The 14,592-nt window shown below is 39.5% G+C and overlaps 1 protein-coding gene and 1 long non-coding RNA gene across 2 annotated transcripts in view; one reads left to right on the forward strand and one right to left on the reverse strand.

Annotated features, from left to right (window-relative positions):
* The window catches only part of LOC147115709 (UDP-GlcNAc:betaGal beta-1,3-N-acetylglucosaminyltransferase 7-like), a 36,116-nt gene extending 28,763 nt beyond the window's left edge, over nucleotides 1-7,353 (reverse strand). The window contains 2 exon segments of the mRNA XM_085990189.1: nucleotides 1,486-1,580; nucleotides 6,989-7,353. The gene's annotated coding sequence lies outside the window, so the exon portion shown is untranslated.
* Nucleotides 7,354-7,949: 596 nt separating this feature from the next.
* LOC147115710 (uncharacterized) lies at nucleotides 7,950-10,247 on the forward strand. The gene is made up of 3 exons (XR_015078671.1): nucleotides 7,950-8,037; nucleotides 9,533-9,592; nucleotides 10,144-10,247. It is a non-coding gene; the product is annotated as an uncharacterized LOC147115710 (long non-coding RNA).
* Nucleotides 10,248-14,592: the final 4,345 nt, after the last annotated feature.

Here is a 14,592-nt window from a genome sequence, read left to right on the forward strand (position 1 = left end):
ACACACTCCTCTGATGTAAAAGCAGCAACATGAATTAGGACCGTTCTTGATTCAATTCATGGTGTGCGCCAAGTTGGCTGACCTCGGCTAACGCAATGGTAGAGACACTACAATTGGCCACAGCATCCCGATTAGGGAAAGGATTACATGGCCAGAGTTCCCACTTCTGATCGTCATATGGCAATCCCTGCCATACTTGTGCAAATACTCGTTGAGGACAGGGTCAGGCTCATGTCCTCTGCTGGTGGATTGCCCGACAGCAATCACATCAACACTAATATGTGAATAATGACCACTTGGGCAAGACACTGCCACCCATTGAACTGTATACCAGTGAGGAAATCTGTATATTGGAGAGAGCAGGAGGAAAAAATGGAGGAGAAAAATCAGGAGATGGTTGAACATAAGAAATAGGAGCAGGAATAGACCACTTGGCCCCTCGAGCCTGCTCCACCATTCAATAAGATCATGGCTGAACTTGGGCTCAATGCCACTTCCCCACCCACTCCCCATAACCCTTCACTCCCTTATCTTGCAAAAAATTGTCTATCTCCACCTTAAATGTATTTAATGACCCAGCCTCCACAGCTCTCTGGGGCAGAGTATGCCACAGATTTACGACCCTTAGAAGAAATTCCTCCTCACCTCAGTTCTAAAAGAGCGACCCTTCATTCTAAAACTGCGCCCCCGCGTTCTAGATTTCCCCATAAGGGAAAACATCTACCTTGTTGTGCCCCCTCAGTATCTTATATGTTTCAATAAGATCACCTCATTCTTCTAAATTCCAATTCTACTTAAAACTAATGCCTTTGTTATGACGATCAAAGTTTAAAAAAATCATTTTGAACCATTATCAGTGACATTATCCTAATTCAGAACATTTTCATTGCCAAGTCAAAGAAACATTCAACATAAGTTTCAAGGCTGAATGAAAAAAATGAAAGCATTGAAAGAAAATGACTGAAAAACTACTAGCTTTGCCAAGCTGTTTAAACCAATTTTCAGCAAAAATTAAATTAGCAGGTTCAAATTTGTGTTATGTCTTTGAATGTTGAGATTCTATGTTTTTATCCCTCATTAACCAACAGAATTAAAAAAAAAAATTTATATTAAATTTTAAACTTCTGACAAGTTATGGCTTATGAAAAGGTTCTTGCACCTTCAGTAGGAAAAAAAAAATTAATATGGCCCCAAAAAATTAATTAAAATCCCCAAGGCTGAAAAACATTAGATGGGTTTTGCAATCTTAGTATGTAATTTAATGACACATTCTTTTGTTTGTTTTATGGCTATATTTGTTTTAAGGCATCACTTAAAGTGCTACTTATTTTAACACTGCCTGCATCTAACTTGATCAGAGTAAATCTACTTATTAATGAGAAGGGCTGGGATGGTTACTTAATTTGATGTTGATAACTTACCACACAAGCTACATACATGCCAGTGATTAAAAGATAAATCTAATCAATTGGTTACCACAATTACCTTTTGCATATGCAATAACTGCTTCTGGCACACTTGTGATAGTTATTTTATCTGTACAGTATTGGGAAATTTCCTTACTGGTCTGGCAACTGGTGCTGCAATAGAAAAAAGATGCATTAGTATACTGGTAACAAGTACCATGTAGAATATTACAGAAATATCCATTACGCTGGTCTTATACAAGTATTGATAATTTACGCTAAGGGTGGTCACGTGGAACTCATTTTAAAAATCAGCAATTATAAGATAAGCCAGCTTAACAAAAAAAAAATCCACTTAAATAAATCAAGTTTTTTTGCTTTCAAATCTAAAAACAGGTCATAAAATTAAATGATAATGGAGTTCCATCATGTAGAATACTGCACTTTTTTCTAAGCAATTAAAATAGACACAAATCACATTTACAGTAATGACTAGAAGAATACACCAATATTAAAATAGTATTAACTAACAATTTGAATTGGATTGAAGGGTTTGAGAAAAGAATCAAGTACGGTCTCAAGGCAGTGACTAGATTGTAGAACTGATCGTTCAAAATCCTGTTATTTCAGCTCCAAAACATCCATTAGTCACATGTATCATAAAACTATTATAATTAGAAAGTCAAAGTCCTGCAACTAAAATAATGAACCAGGTCATCATCAACATAGCTGCTGGCCCGGAATTTGCAGTTGGGACGATGGGGAACTGCCAGCGTTCGCCGTCATTCCGCCTTTGAAACTAACTGCAACTTCTTGAAGTTACAGTCAGTCATTGACAGCTTCAAAACAGGCTGCGCTGTGCCCCTGCCCTGCCCCAGAGCCGGCAACTCGTGTAATCAGCCAAATCATGGAAACTGACAAAGACTTTGGCTCTTCACCAGCAAGTACGTGTTATATTCCCCACTAAATGTTAGACCCAAAGGGATTAGGTGTAACTGGGGTTTTAACAGCGTTATTACTGCTAAACAAATGTGAAGGGCCTGGAAAACTAATTTTAATTTTGCGCAGTGTGAAATTTGTCCATTTTAATTAAAAAAATGAATTAAGAAACCTTTCAAAAAATGTTTTTTTTTTTTAAAAAAAAAGTTTGTTCACCTTTATTTTTTCAGGTTTGCCTTTTCCCCATGTGAGAGCCCCAATCTTTGTTTTGCTCTCTAACATTTTTAAAAAGTTAGAATTTTAAGAGGTTACTCACTTCCTTGTTCTCTGTCTGAGAATTCTGCATTCTGACTGGCTGCTTAGACAGCCTGTTGACATCACAGCAGTTCGCACAAGGGAATCTCCACTAACTTCCATTGATTTGAATTGAAGGTCAGAAAACCCAAGGTTCTTGACACAGGGATAACGAGCTCCTTGTGCAAAGTGTACTTCGGTGCCAGCAGTGAACACCTTTGCTTCACTGCAGACCACAAATTCCAGGCCAATATTTTTCATAACTGCAGTAAACAATAATACCCGAACAATACCACACCTGCACACATCTCCTAGGATGAGCCCGATTGTTTCTCTAAACTGCAAGGCAGCACTCTGAAATTTAGGTCAATAGGAACCTTCAAACGTGCCCTTAAGGTATCTCAAAGTATGGTAAAGAACACCCAAGAATTATATTAGTTTTCCAGCTCCAATCAATCACAAATTAAATAAATAGTGATGATTGCAGAATGGGGTTGCCAATATCTGATATCACCCACTCAATGTATTATCAGGTTCCCTCAATTCAATTTTCATCAATCAAATGCCTGCCTGCATCACAGAGCTCAACACAAAAGCATCTCAGTTATATTAAGCTCTTAAGTTGTAATGGTATCAATATGTCTTTTAGAGAGTATAAAATACAGGAAGACTGCAAATGCTTCAATGCATGCTCCAGAATAAGACTGATTCATCTGAAAAAATACACACCATTTTCCTATCCTGCTATCCCAAAGCCAGTACCAAATGTGGCTAAGAGCTTGGACATGCTCGGAGATCTTTGGCAATAATATTCTGAATTGGTCACTAGTAGATATAATGGGAACACCCCTGAAATGACTCTCTGATCTTTCACCGAAGAACCTAGCCCCTGTTTAACACCTTTCTACAGGCATACAGCTGGGACTGGAGACTCTGTTTTGGACAAACTCAAACCTGTGACCCATCATGGACAGATGCATTTGTTTTTGGAAAATAACTTCAGCACAAGCTAGCTGACACCCAATTGGGTCACCAATTCTAAGAAAATGACATTTTGTCACTCATTATTGGTTCTGCTGCTCAGAAAGGGCAGGGACTAAGTACCAAAATGTTACGTTTCCAACCTTAGCCTGGGAAAGACAGCCTATGGTACTTGCCAATGGTTACCATTATTTGCCAGATAAGGGGAGGTAAATGGTGGAGATTGTACCCATGTTCAGGAGGACCTCATAAAACATGTCCTCCCAGCCACCAGTCCAAGTGAATCCTGACAAGTTTATTTTTTCAGGTTGCAACTGAATACTTAAATACCTAACATCAGCAATAATAGCATAGGTCGGACAGATTCATAGAATATTGCAGAAATTCCCATTTGGCACATCAAGTATACACTGCAATTTTTCCTCAACAAGCAGAGTCCAATTCCACTCTGCAGCTTGTTCTCTACCCTTAATATTCCTCTTTTTCAGGCAATTGTATAATTCCCTTCTAAAAAAACTTAATGGACTGTGCTTCAACAATTTGTTGTAGAGAATTCCACATTCTAACCACCTTCTGTGTAAAAATATTTTTCTCACCACTTAGTGATTATCTTAAACATTTCACCAATCAATGTAAAAATCTGTCCATACTTACATCATCATATAATTCAAGATTTTGAAGAGTTATTAGGCCACCCTTCTACTTTCTCTATCCTAGCAAAAAAAGCCCCAAATTATCAAGTCTTTCTTCATAACTGCAACTCCTCATCCCTGGTAACACCTTCGTGACGCAATGCTGCACCTTTCCATTGCTTTATGTCATTAGCACAATATAAAAGCAGCTTTTGTGTCTGAACATGCAAAAAAACTAACTTTGTAATACTTCAAATAAAGTACACCAGAAATGGTTATTCCCATTCAAATAGTCTTGTTATGTCAGCAGAAAACATTCTTGCTATTTAAGCAGAAAATAGAAATTATTGCCAAGTCTATACTTAACTTAGAGCACAAATGTCAGGTCCATGTCTGCTGGCAGTAGATTAAATGTACAAAAAATGTCTTCCCCGCCACCAGTCTTAGTGAATCCAACAAGTTTATTTTCAGGTTGCAACAGATTACACAAAATCTGAGCATCAGCAACTCTAGCAAAGGCCTGAGAATATGATGCTGCCTCCAGAACTCAAAACCAGTTCAAGGGCAATATAAATGTTACCTCTGAAGGCAGAGACAACTAGTCAACCTCTTGGCTGCCACTGGGCAAAATTACTTAGACCACTTCAGCAGGTCAACTCTCTGTTCCTTTCACCAGCCAGCGCCTACCTTCTCCGGCCATTGGCCAGAATATAAAGTTGCAAATTGTTACTTTCAAGTACTGTAATTATGCACGTTTAGTTATTTGTTGCTTTTCTGCAGTTGAAGGTGCCCCACAACACAAGGACAACAGAGCTTCTGTCTACATTACAGAGCCATTTAAATACATAGAAGTTACTATACAGAAACCAACTATACAGCCCAACCAGTTCGTGTCGGCATTTACCCGCCACATAAGCAAATAGTTCTAAATCACATTTACCCATTCGGTTCCCAAACTCTTCATCCACTTAGCCATTCTAATCTTGAATGTCAACAGTTTCTGCATCAACCACTAATCCTGGAATAAAATTCCACACTCTCAACACTGTAAATACATTTCTCTTGCTCTCTGGTTGAAATCTCTTACATTTAATCTTGTATCTACGTTCCCCATTCTTGATCCCTCAAAGCGAGAAACAATCTGCTTCTATCTATCCGATTCCATCCTTTCATCATTTTAAACACTTTTACCATAACTTCCTGTAATCTGTGTAGTGCTAATGAAAAAAGCCCTAATTTTTTCCAAGTCTTTCTTCGTATTTATAGTTCCTCGTACCAGGCAGCAGCCTAGTGAATCGGTGTCATACCTGCTCTAAAGGCTCAATATCCTTGCTCGTGTGTGGAGCCCAATACTGTACACTGTACTCAAAAGGTCTCATTGAGGCTTTATATAGGATTATTATCTCTTGGCTTTTATATTCTATACCTCGTGATAAAAAAAAAAAAAAAGTTCAACAGCCTTATTGGCCCAAGATGTTGCCTTTAATGTCCTGTGAACTTATACTCTCAAATCCATCTAATCTGTGTCCTAACAACACGCTGCTTTTTATTTAAAAAAATCTACTCACCTTTCCCTTGGTTCTTTTGGTGAGATCTTACATTTGTGCCATCTAGTTACTGATTCATTGCCCTGCTTTTAATTTAGAATTGGGAATGGTGCTAAGTGACAACAGGTGGGGAGGTAAAGAGAGGTCCCAGCAAGAATGGAATTGAGGGAGGGAGAAAGAGGTGTCCCAACAGGAATTGAGGGAGAGGGAAAGAGAGGTCCCAACAGGAATTGAGGGAGAGGGAAGGTGAGTGCTGGTGCGAATGGAGGAAGGAGGGTGAGGAAGGCCAAGATGAAGTGGAGTGGAATGAAGGGAGTGCTCCTGTGAATTGGAGGGAGATGGTTCGGAGAAGCATTTATTTGGTTATAGTGAAAATATTGATTAACATATTAGCGAATGTATATTAAAATCTTACTCAACTTCTTAACTTGCTACATTTTTTACTATTTAACTAATTAATATAAAATCAAAATACTGTAATAAAAATGACAATGCATGACTCTAATTAAATCCCTGAGCTCGGATCCACTTACCCTTCAAACCCTAACTTCGCGTCACATAAAAACATTTGGTCTGGAGTCCCCTGTACAACGCCACAGGAGATGGGCTGGTACGGTATTTAAAGCTTGTAGCTCTGTGCTCACGGATTTCTCCTCCTGCTCTTCAGCTGTGAAAGGTTATCACGACTAATCTAAAAGAGCGTGCTGAAAGTAGCAAGTAAATATTATTTAGCACCAACACTATGGGGAGGGGGTGCTGTGTTTAGCAGCTGGATTTCGGGTTAAAAACAAAACACATTGCATTTTAGATAAACCCAATACATCGCTCCTTTAACTTCTTACAAACAACTCAGAGCAAAGTGTTTGTCAGGTAGGTTCTCTCATTTACCAACGTCAATGTTCACGGAGCTGGACATTAACTATGGTAGGGGCTTGAAAAGTTTCGTGACTGAAAAACAGGTTTTATTCCATTTGGATCCTTATTTATGTTCCGAACTACATTTTTTTTAGTTACCCGTTTGCTCACTGCCCGACTTCGAAACCAACCAGGCATTTTGTCACTCGTTTACTATCATCTTGTTGAAAGTGTCTTTCGGATTATGTGTAAACATCACACTTTAAATACGAATTCCATTCCTTTCAGAATGCTGCACAATTGCTGTAAGAGTAGAAATAAGCGTTTCACTTACCTAAAAGAGATGGGATACAGGAGTTTAGTTTACAGCAGACGATGGTCAGTGTGTGCGCGGAGCACAAAACAACGATTCAGGACTTGCCTCAGCTTTAAACTGCATTGTTTTGTGCTGGGCCACACATCAGAAGCCAAGCAACCGTGCAGAGCGCGCTCTCTCTCTCTCCGTGCAAATTCTCATCACTGGCTGGAAGGGTTGTCCAGCCTGTTATTTCTCAACTGAAACCCAGCGGAAGTAATATGCGCGTCAAAAGACACTCCTCGCTTCAAAGTCCTATCAGATTATCTGGCTTGTTGAATTTTCAGAATCTCATTTTTATAAATCAATTAATTAATTATTTGGCTCCATTAAATAGTGAAAAGGTTAGGAACAGTCAGTGGATTGATGCACTGCAGGCTATGATACTAAACCATATAGGAAGATTCAGGTTCAGTCCCTAATCTGAGATGTATGGTTTCAACGAGGGCACTGGGGCAGGCAGTACAAATGGTCTCAGTGTGCCTGACTAAGGAGCAGAAAAAGATTGGGCACGGATTATTTTCTAGTAACCATTGTAGGAAAGTGCGTCGAGACTGAGGCTAGGAACGGGCTCAGTGCTATACCATGGTGGAATATCCCAGTCGCATTCACTATTTGGGCTCACCCATGAAGGTGGCCATTTTCTGAGGTATGCAAATGAATCTGACCGCGAAACTTTATCCTAGTAGCGGGTCACTGCATCAAGTGTCAGCTTGGCTCAGTTGGTAGCACTCTCGAGTCAGAAGGTTCAAGCCTCCCGATCGAATAAAATTTCCGTGCACTACTGAGGGATACCGTGCTGTCAGAGATGTTGTCTTTTGGCCGAGATGTTAAACCAACCCCTGCCTGCCCGCTCAGCTGGATGTAAAGGGTTTAATGGTGATCCTTGAGTGCCGGTTTGGAGCAACAATCTCCCATTAATTGTTCATTGGTGAGTCATTGACTTCAGGTGTGCCACAAATGGAGTCTCTCGTCTTGAGGCAAAATGTTTTCCTACAGGGAGGAATGGACCTAGGAAGGAAAATTAGGTGAGGATAATCTTGTTCACCTTTTTTTGCCAGTTTTAAAGTGGTATTTGGTGATTATTTGGGAACAGGTATGGCACATGGCATAAAAGATCAAAGTTATGGGAAATGGAGAAAATATCTCAAAAAGTGTGAGTCTCACAGCACCCCTCCCTAATTTACTAAAAAAGATAAAATATTAGAGATGGGGAGGGGGCAAGTGTTCCAGATTTCCACTACCCTTTGTATGAAAAAAGTGTTTCCTGATTTCACTCCTAAATGGACTAGTTCTAATTTGCTCCTTGTTCTGGATTCCCCCACCTAAGGAAGTAGTTTATCTGTACCCTATTAAATCCCTTATCATTTTAAAGACCTTGATTAGATAACCCCTCAACCTTCTAAACTCAAGGGAGTACAGCATAAGTTTATGCAACCTACCCTCAAATTTAACCCTTTAAGCCCTGGTATCATTCAGGTGACTCTGCATTATACCCACTCCAAGAACAATATTTATTTCCTGATGTTTGGTGCCTAAAATTGAACGCAGTATTCCAGATGGAATCTGACCAAGGTTCTGTACAATTGAAGCATCACTTCCTTACTTTTGTATTTCAACTCTCTTGAGATAAAGGCCAATGCTCCGTTAGCCTTTCGATTACTTTTTGTACCTATGCATGAACTGTTAGTGATCTGTGCACATGGACATCCAAATCACTTTGCTCCTCCACAGCTCCTAGTCTCTCTCCATTAAGAAAATATTCCTATTTGTGTTTCTCACATCCAAAGTGGACGATACACATTGAACTCCATCTGCCATAGTTTTGCCCACTCACTTAGTCTGCCATTTTTTGATTATCATCTACAAATTGACAATCCTCCTCTCAGGGAATGTGTATATGTATGGATATCAGGTGAGGTCAGTATCGAGCTCAGCCATGATGTCTTCCACAGTTGAATAGTCTTCTGACACTCACTGACTAAGCTCACACATCCAGAATGGACACTTAGATGAGGTACCAGAGGACTTCCATGGAGTCACACCCTAGCAAGACTCAACCTCTTAATGAAAGGAAATAGGAAGAAAATAGAAGAAAACTTGGCCAAAATAACCCCTTCACCATTTAGGAGAAAAAAACTCCCTATTACTAACCATCTGGAGCTTCTGACAGTTTTAGACAATAAGTAAAGTGCAATATAAACCAACTAAAAGTAGTTATTTTAAATATATAATATATATTGTGATACTGTTTGCCACAAAAAATTACTACATCCAGGGTTTCACTGTTGGTAGGCAGCTTGTTGATTGAACGTTGCTAACTGGTAATGTAATGAAGAAGCACCATTCAAGTTCAGTTACAGTAAACAGTTTGTTTAATTCACATCTCTGGCTGACAACTGCTGCTGTATTATCTACATAAGAATCTAAGAAAATATGGAACAAAAAAGTCTATTTGAGCCATCAATAAGTCACTATCATGCAATGTTTTTTCTTCCATCAAAAACAAATCTCCTGAGCAAGGTGTGTAACCAGCATAAGACTTACAAGAAGAAAAACATGAAAATTCTCTGATACTTCAAGGTAATTTTGTTCAACACTTGCATTCCACAAATTACATTTCTTTGGTCCCAACAGAATGGCTGGCGAAGTGTTCTATCATGTCTTTGATCACATATATCCATGTTTATTGTTATATTCGTCCTGTTCTTAAATCAGATACGCATCCAGCTCCCTTTAAAAGGAATTAATCATGTAGCATGTTGCCTGATTACTTGAATTATTGATTCCATACTTCTTTGAAAAACAAGTCCTATCTTTTTAAATTCATGTTCCCTGTGTTGCTGGCAACATGCTGCATTCTTTCAGGCAGGACAGGATAGACCACATCACCATTAATCATTCTGTAATGCAGATAATGGCTATATATGTTTTCCTGTGTAGAAAGATTAACCCAGTGATCCTTTAGTTCAACAGTGTATGCTAATTCACCTGACTGCTGTTGTCAGTAACGTCCAGCCAGTACCCATTAATGATTTCATCTACACTTGCTGATTAAATAAAACAATTTTTGTCAACAGAAAGATGTAATAAATATGCAAGCAGATATTAAAATGAGTGATAATTCTTTGCAGGTTGATATTTGACCAGGATGCTTCAGTGAAAGTAATTCTCCACATTTTCGTGACACTCCTGAATACAACTTATTAAAAGTGAAAGTAAATGACAAAAGTACAAATTGTTCATGATGATTTTGATTTTTCATGAAGTGAAAATGGTTTATTTTAATTTTCATTTCAACTGTTTTTCTTACATTTATTCTTCCTGTTTGCTCTTTACTTTTAACATTCCACTTATTATCTTGCAACAGTTCACATCCTGCTACTTCTGCAGTTACTTTTGAGTTCCTGTGTGTATGTGCAGTGTGAATGTGTAGACACTGGAGTACAGCACTTTCCTTTTGTATTTAGCAAATAAGCTGTTTAATCTTTGCTGCATATCAACTTTCAAATTATGGTGAGAAAGTAAAACTTTGTTGTTTTTAATACTGTGATATATCTCACAAGAAGGAACTGCTTCAAGTATTAAGTCTCAGTGGGGGTGGGGTTGGGGTGGGGAAGTGGAAAAAACTTTAAAGGCACAAAATGGCCTGAGACTTGTCTAAATAGAAAAGACAGAAAAATAAATGCATGAAATCATTAAAATGCAGCAAAGCATTTTACAAAATGAATTCCTTTTGGAGTGTAGTGACCTATTATACAGGCAAACATGGCTGCCTTTCTGGAACCTGCAATGTCCCACAAACTGCAATAAAGTGAATTTTCTGGTGCAAGCGAATCCCTAGCATCCCTACTTTTATTGTCTTTGTCCACCTTCAAAAAGCTCAATGCTATATGCCTTTTCTGAATTTAGATTGCAGCAATTCAATTTAATAGAATCATAGAAATTTACAGCACAGAGGGAGGCCATTCGGCCCATTGTGTCCATGTTGGCTGAAAAAGAGCTATCCAGCCTAATCCCACTTTTCAGCTCTTGGCCCGTAGCCTTCTAGGTTATGGCACTTCAAGTGCATATCCAAGTACTTTTTAAATGCGATGAGGATTTCTACCACCCTATCAGGCAGTGAGTTTCAGACCACAACCACCCTTTGAAAAAATTCTCCTCAACTCCCCTCTAATCCTTCTACCAATTACTTTAAATCTATGCCCCCTGGTTATTGACCTCTCTGCTAAGGGAAATAGGTCCTTCCTATCCACTCTATCTAGGCCCCTCATAATTTTATACACCTCAATTAAATCTCCCCTCAGCCTCCTCTGTTCCAAAGAAAACAGACCCAGCCTATCCAATCTTTCCTCATAGCTAAAATTCTCCGGTCCTGGCAACATCCTCGTAAATCTCCTCTGTACCCTCTCTCTAGTGCAATCACATCTTTACTGTAAGGTGGCGACCAGAACTGCACACAGTACTCTAGCTGTGGCCTAACTAGTGTTTTCTACAGTTCTAGCATAACCTCCCTGCTCTTCTATTCTGTGCCTCGGCTGATAAAGGAAAGTATCCCCTATGCCTTCATAACCACCTTATCTACCTGGCCTGCTACTTTCAGGGATCTGTGGACATGCACTCCAAGGTCCCTCTGTTCATCTACACTCCTCAGTAACCTACCTTTTATTGTGTATTCCCTTGCCTTGTTAGACCTCCACAAATGCATTACCTCACACTTCTCCGAATTGAATTCCATTTGCCACTTTTCTGTCCATTGATATCTTCCTGGTCTACAGCTTTCTTCCTCACTATCAATTTAGAGCCATTCACCTTTAAGAAATGACCAGTTGAAGGTCAGAATGACTCCATTGATGCCCATAATATATGCATAGGCTAAGCATATTTATGCATGGGAATTTACACACGGACACATTGGGGGGAATTTTCCCAGCCCTGGGGAGGCGGGACTTCCGGGAAAATGGCAGAAACTGAGAGCAGGTACCGACCCCGCTCCCAACCTGCCTCCGTCCCGGGAGGTGGGTTCCCGACTTGCACAGGGACCCGTCTCCTCGAGGCGGGAAGAGGATTGGAGCCAATTAACTGCCTGTTAACGGGTAATTAACAGGCAGTTTTGAGGCTTATCCCCATTTTACCCCTGCAAGTGTGGGCTTCCCAACGGCTGCAAACCTCGCCAGGGTCAGCGAGGCGAGCAGTGGGTCTGCAGGGGTGAGAGGGGTCGAAAAGTCCACTGTAGAGGTAAGTGATGGGTGCAAATGTGGAGAGATGCGTGTAAAGTGTTAGAAAATGTTTACTTACCTTTGCTTCTTCCTGCAGGCTTCAACCCTTGGGGATCCGGAGGTGCCTCATCTCAATGGCAGAGATGACAGAATGGCTGCTGCATTCTCAGATGTGGCAGCCATCTGCTTTCTGCTGAGGAGAGAGGTTGTTGTGAGCCTTCTGTGCAAGGGCTCACCTTAGAACAGAGATTGTCAGTATTTGACAGCTTCTCAATTCATCTGTCAAAATTTTTTCGACAGATGAAACGTTATATGCTGACGTCCTCTGTCACCGGCTTTCCTTTAATTGGCCAGCTAAGCCAGCAGGGCGGGCTTAACAAGGTCAATCAAGGGAAAATAGCGTGGGTTGGTCAGACGTCGTTGGGGGCGAGACTGAAACCCGGAAACCAGCAGACCCGCCCCCACAACAAAATTCAGCCAATTATCTCCTAATTTGCTTTAAGTTGCCTGTTGAAATGAAGCTCTTGCACATTCTAGGATGTCCAAATCATGCAGCAGAAATGGTCAGAAAATCAACTTCTAAGTTGCAAGAAATGTAAAGTTATTAAGGGTTAACAAGATTTGAGGAAAAGAAATTGCTCCAAGTTTGGCAACTTTATTGATTTAAGTTTTGTCCTTTCCTGATATCTTCAAATAAGCATTACACAATCCGCTCACCTTCGCCTTTCAAAAAGGAAGTGAGGCAAACAGGTGGTTAATTGAACACATTATTTTATGATGGTTGAGTCATTCAGAACAGCAGATAAATAAATGGACTGATTTGTTTTCTCATAACACTGCTACTTCTGAGCAGACACCTCTGGGTTCGACGATAACTTGTTAATTCCATTTTTACAAAGCATACTTAACAGAATAATTCCTATTAGTATTTACTTATTGCAAAGAACGCTTGGCAAAAGTGCCATCTGGAACAGCTTGATTGCAAATACAACCAACCACAGTTTCACTTTGTGTGATATGTAAATTTGAACAAATAATTCAGCACAATACCCCTTTTCAAATTAACAATTTAACACAAATGTTATACCAGGGGAATTCATTACTTTGGAGTGGGTTCCTTTGGGAAAGATTTATTCTAGAGTATTCTGAAACTGCTATGCCAAAAACTATAAAGCTGTAGTTGTATTTTTATAATTACTTCTATTAATTTCAAAATTATAATTCATAGAAATATTAACAACATCCCATAGTAGCTGAGGATTGAAAGGGGATTCACTTAACTTCCATAAATTAATGCTGGAATTTCACTAGGAATATTACAATAAGTTTGATGATCAGTGTTGAAGAAATTGAACCTTTTGAGGGTGCCTTCTCACAACATGTACAATAATGTAAGTTTTGTAAAAATCAAAGGAGTTTAGATTTAACTAAAATTGTGGTGTTTTCCAATGTAATAAAAATGGTTGTCAGAATAGTTGGAAATAATTTACTGTTACATTAAATCCAACGTAACCCTGATCAGTTTCAGGAATAAACACCTCACTCTCAATAATAAGGCTAAATAGCTGTTTAAAGTGAGAATGACTGTCTCAATGTAAATAGCCATTTCTGTTCCCAAGGTAGACAAAATTGGGTAGATTTTCTCAGTCTTCCCACACGGCTAGATACTTTACATGTTTCGAGTACCCATGAATAAAAAGGTCAGTTTTTGCTTGCTAAGGTCGTTAATGATGCCACAAGGACTATCCAGGCATCTACAGGGGACATCTCGGGGTCAGTGTGTTTTTGTCTTTTTGGTCAGCTGATGCTTTCTTTCCTCACAGTGAATGAATGACAGATCCAGGATATATTAAAAGTGAATTCATTTTATAATATCTTGGCGTGCTTGTGGTATATGCATTTACTGTGTTTTGCTCCCACACTTGCCCTTTTAATGTCTTTAATATGATGTCTCTGTGTTGGTTGTCCATGTCTCCCACGACTAAGTCCTCTCTAAGTGAGGCAGGAGCATTGCTGGATAGCCATCTAGTGAGCTTTAAGAACTACAACGGCCTGTTACCAGTATTTGTGATTAACCTTGATGCTTTGGCATTACTGACAGATGTCTCCTTTGCTGCAACTGTGATGGGGTCAGTGCTTTAAAAGGTGGCTATTTCCACATGCAGGGCTATGTGATGGCACACAATGACTGATTACATCCTTCAGATGAGGTATTAAAATGCGATCCTGCCTGCTTGTTCATAGGATGACTGTAGGGTTGGTATTCTGGATGAGTAAGATCAAAAGAGCTGAACTAATCCTGTAATGGAGTCATCGAGTGGCTAATTTTGTAATCTACAGCATGTGACAAATAGGTGTTTCCAT

This window comes from Somniosus microcephalus, chromosome 6, assembly GCF_052327205.1.
Source record: "Somniosus microcephalus isolate GS21.2 chromosome 6, FLI_Smic_1.0, whole genome shotgun sequence".
In the NCBI taxonomy this organism is placed as follows: Eukaryota; Metazoa; Chordata; class Chondrichthyes; order Squaliformes; family Somniosidae; genus Somniosus; species Somniosus microcephalus.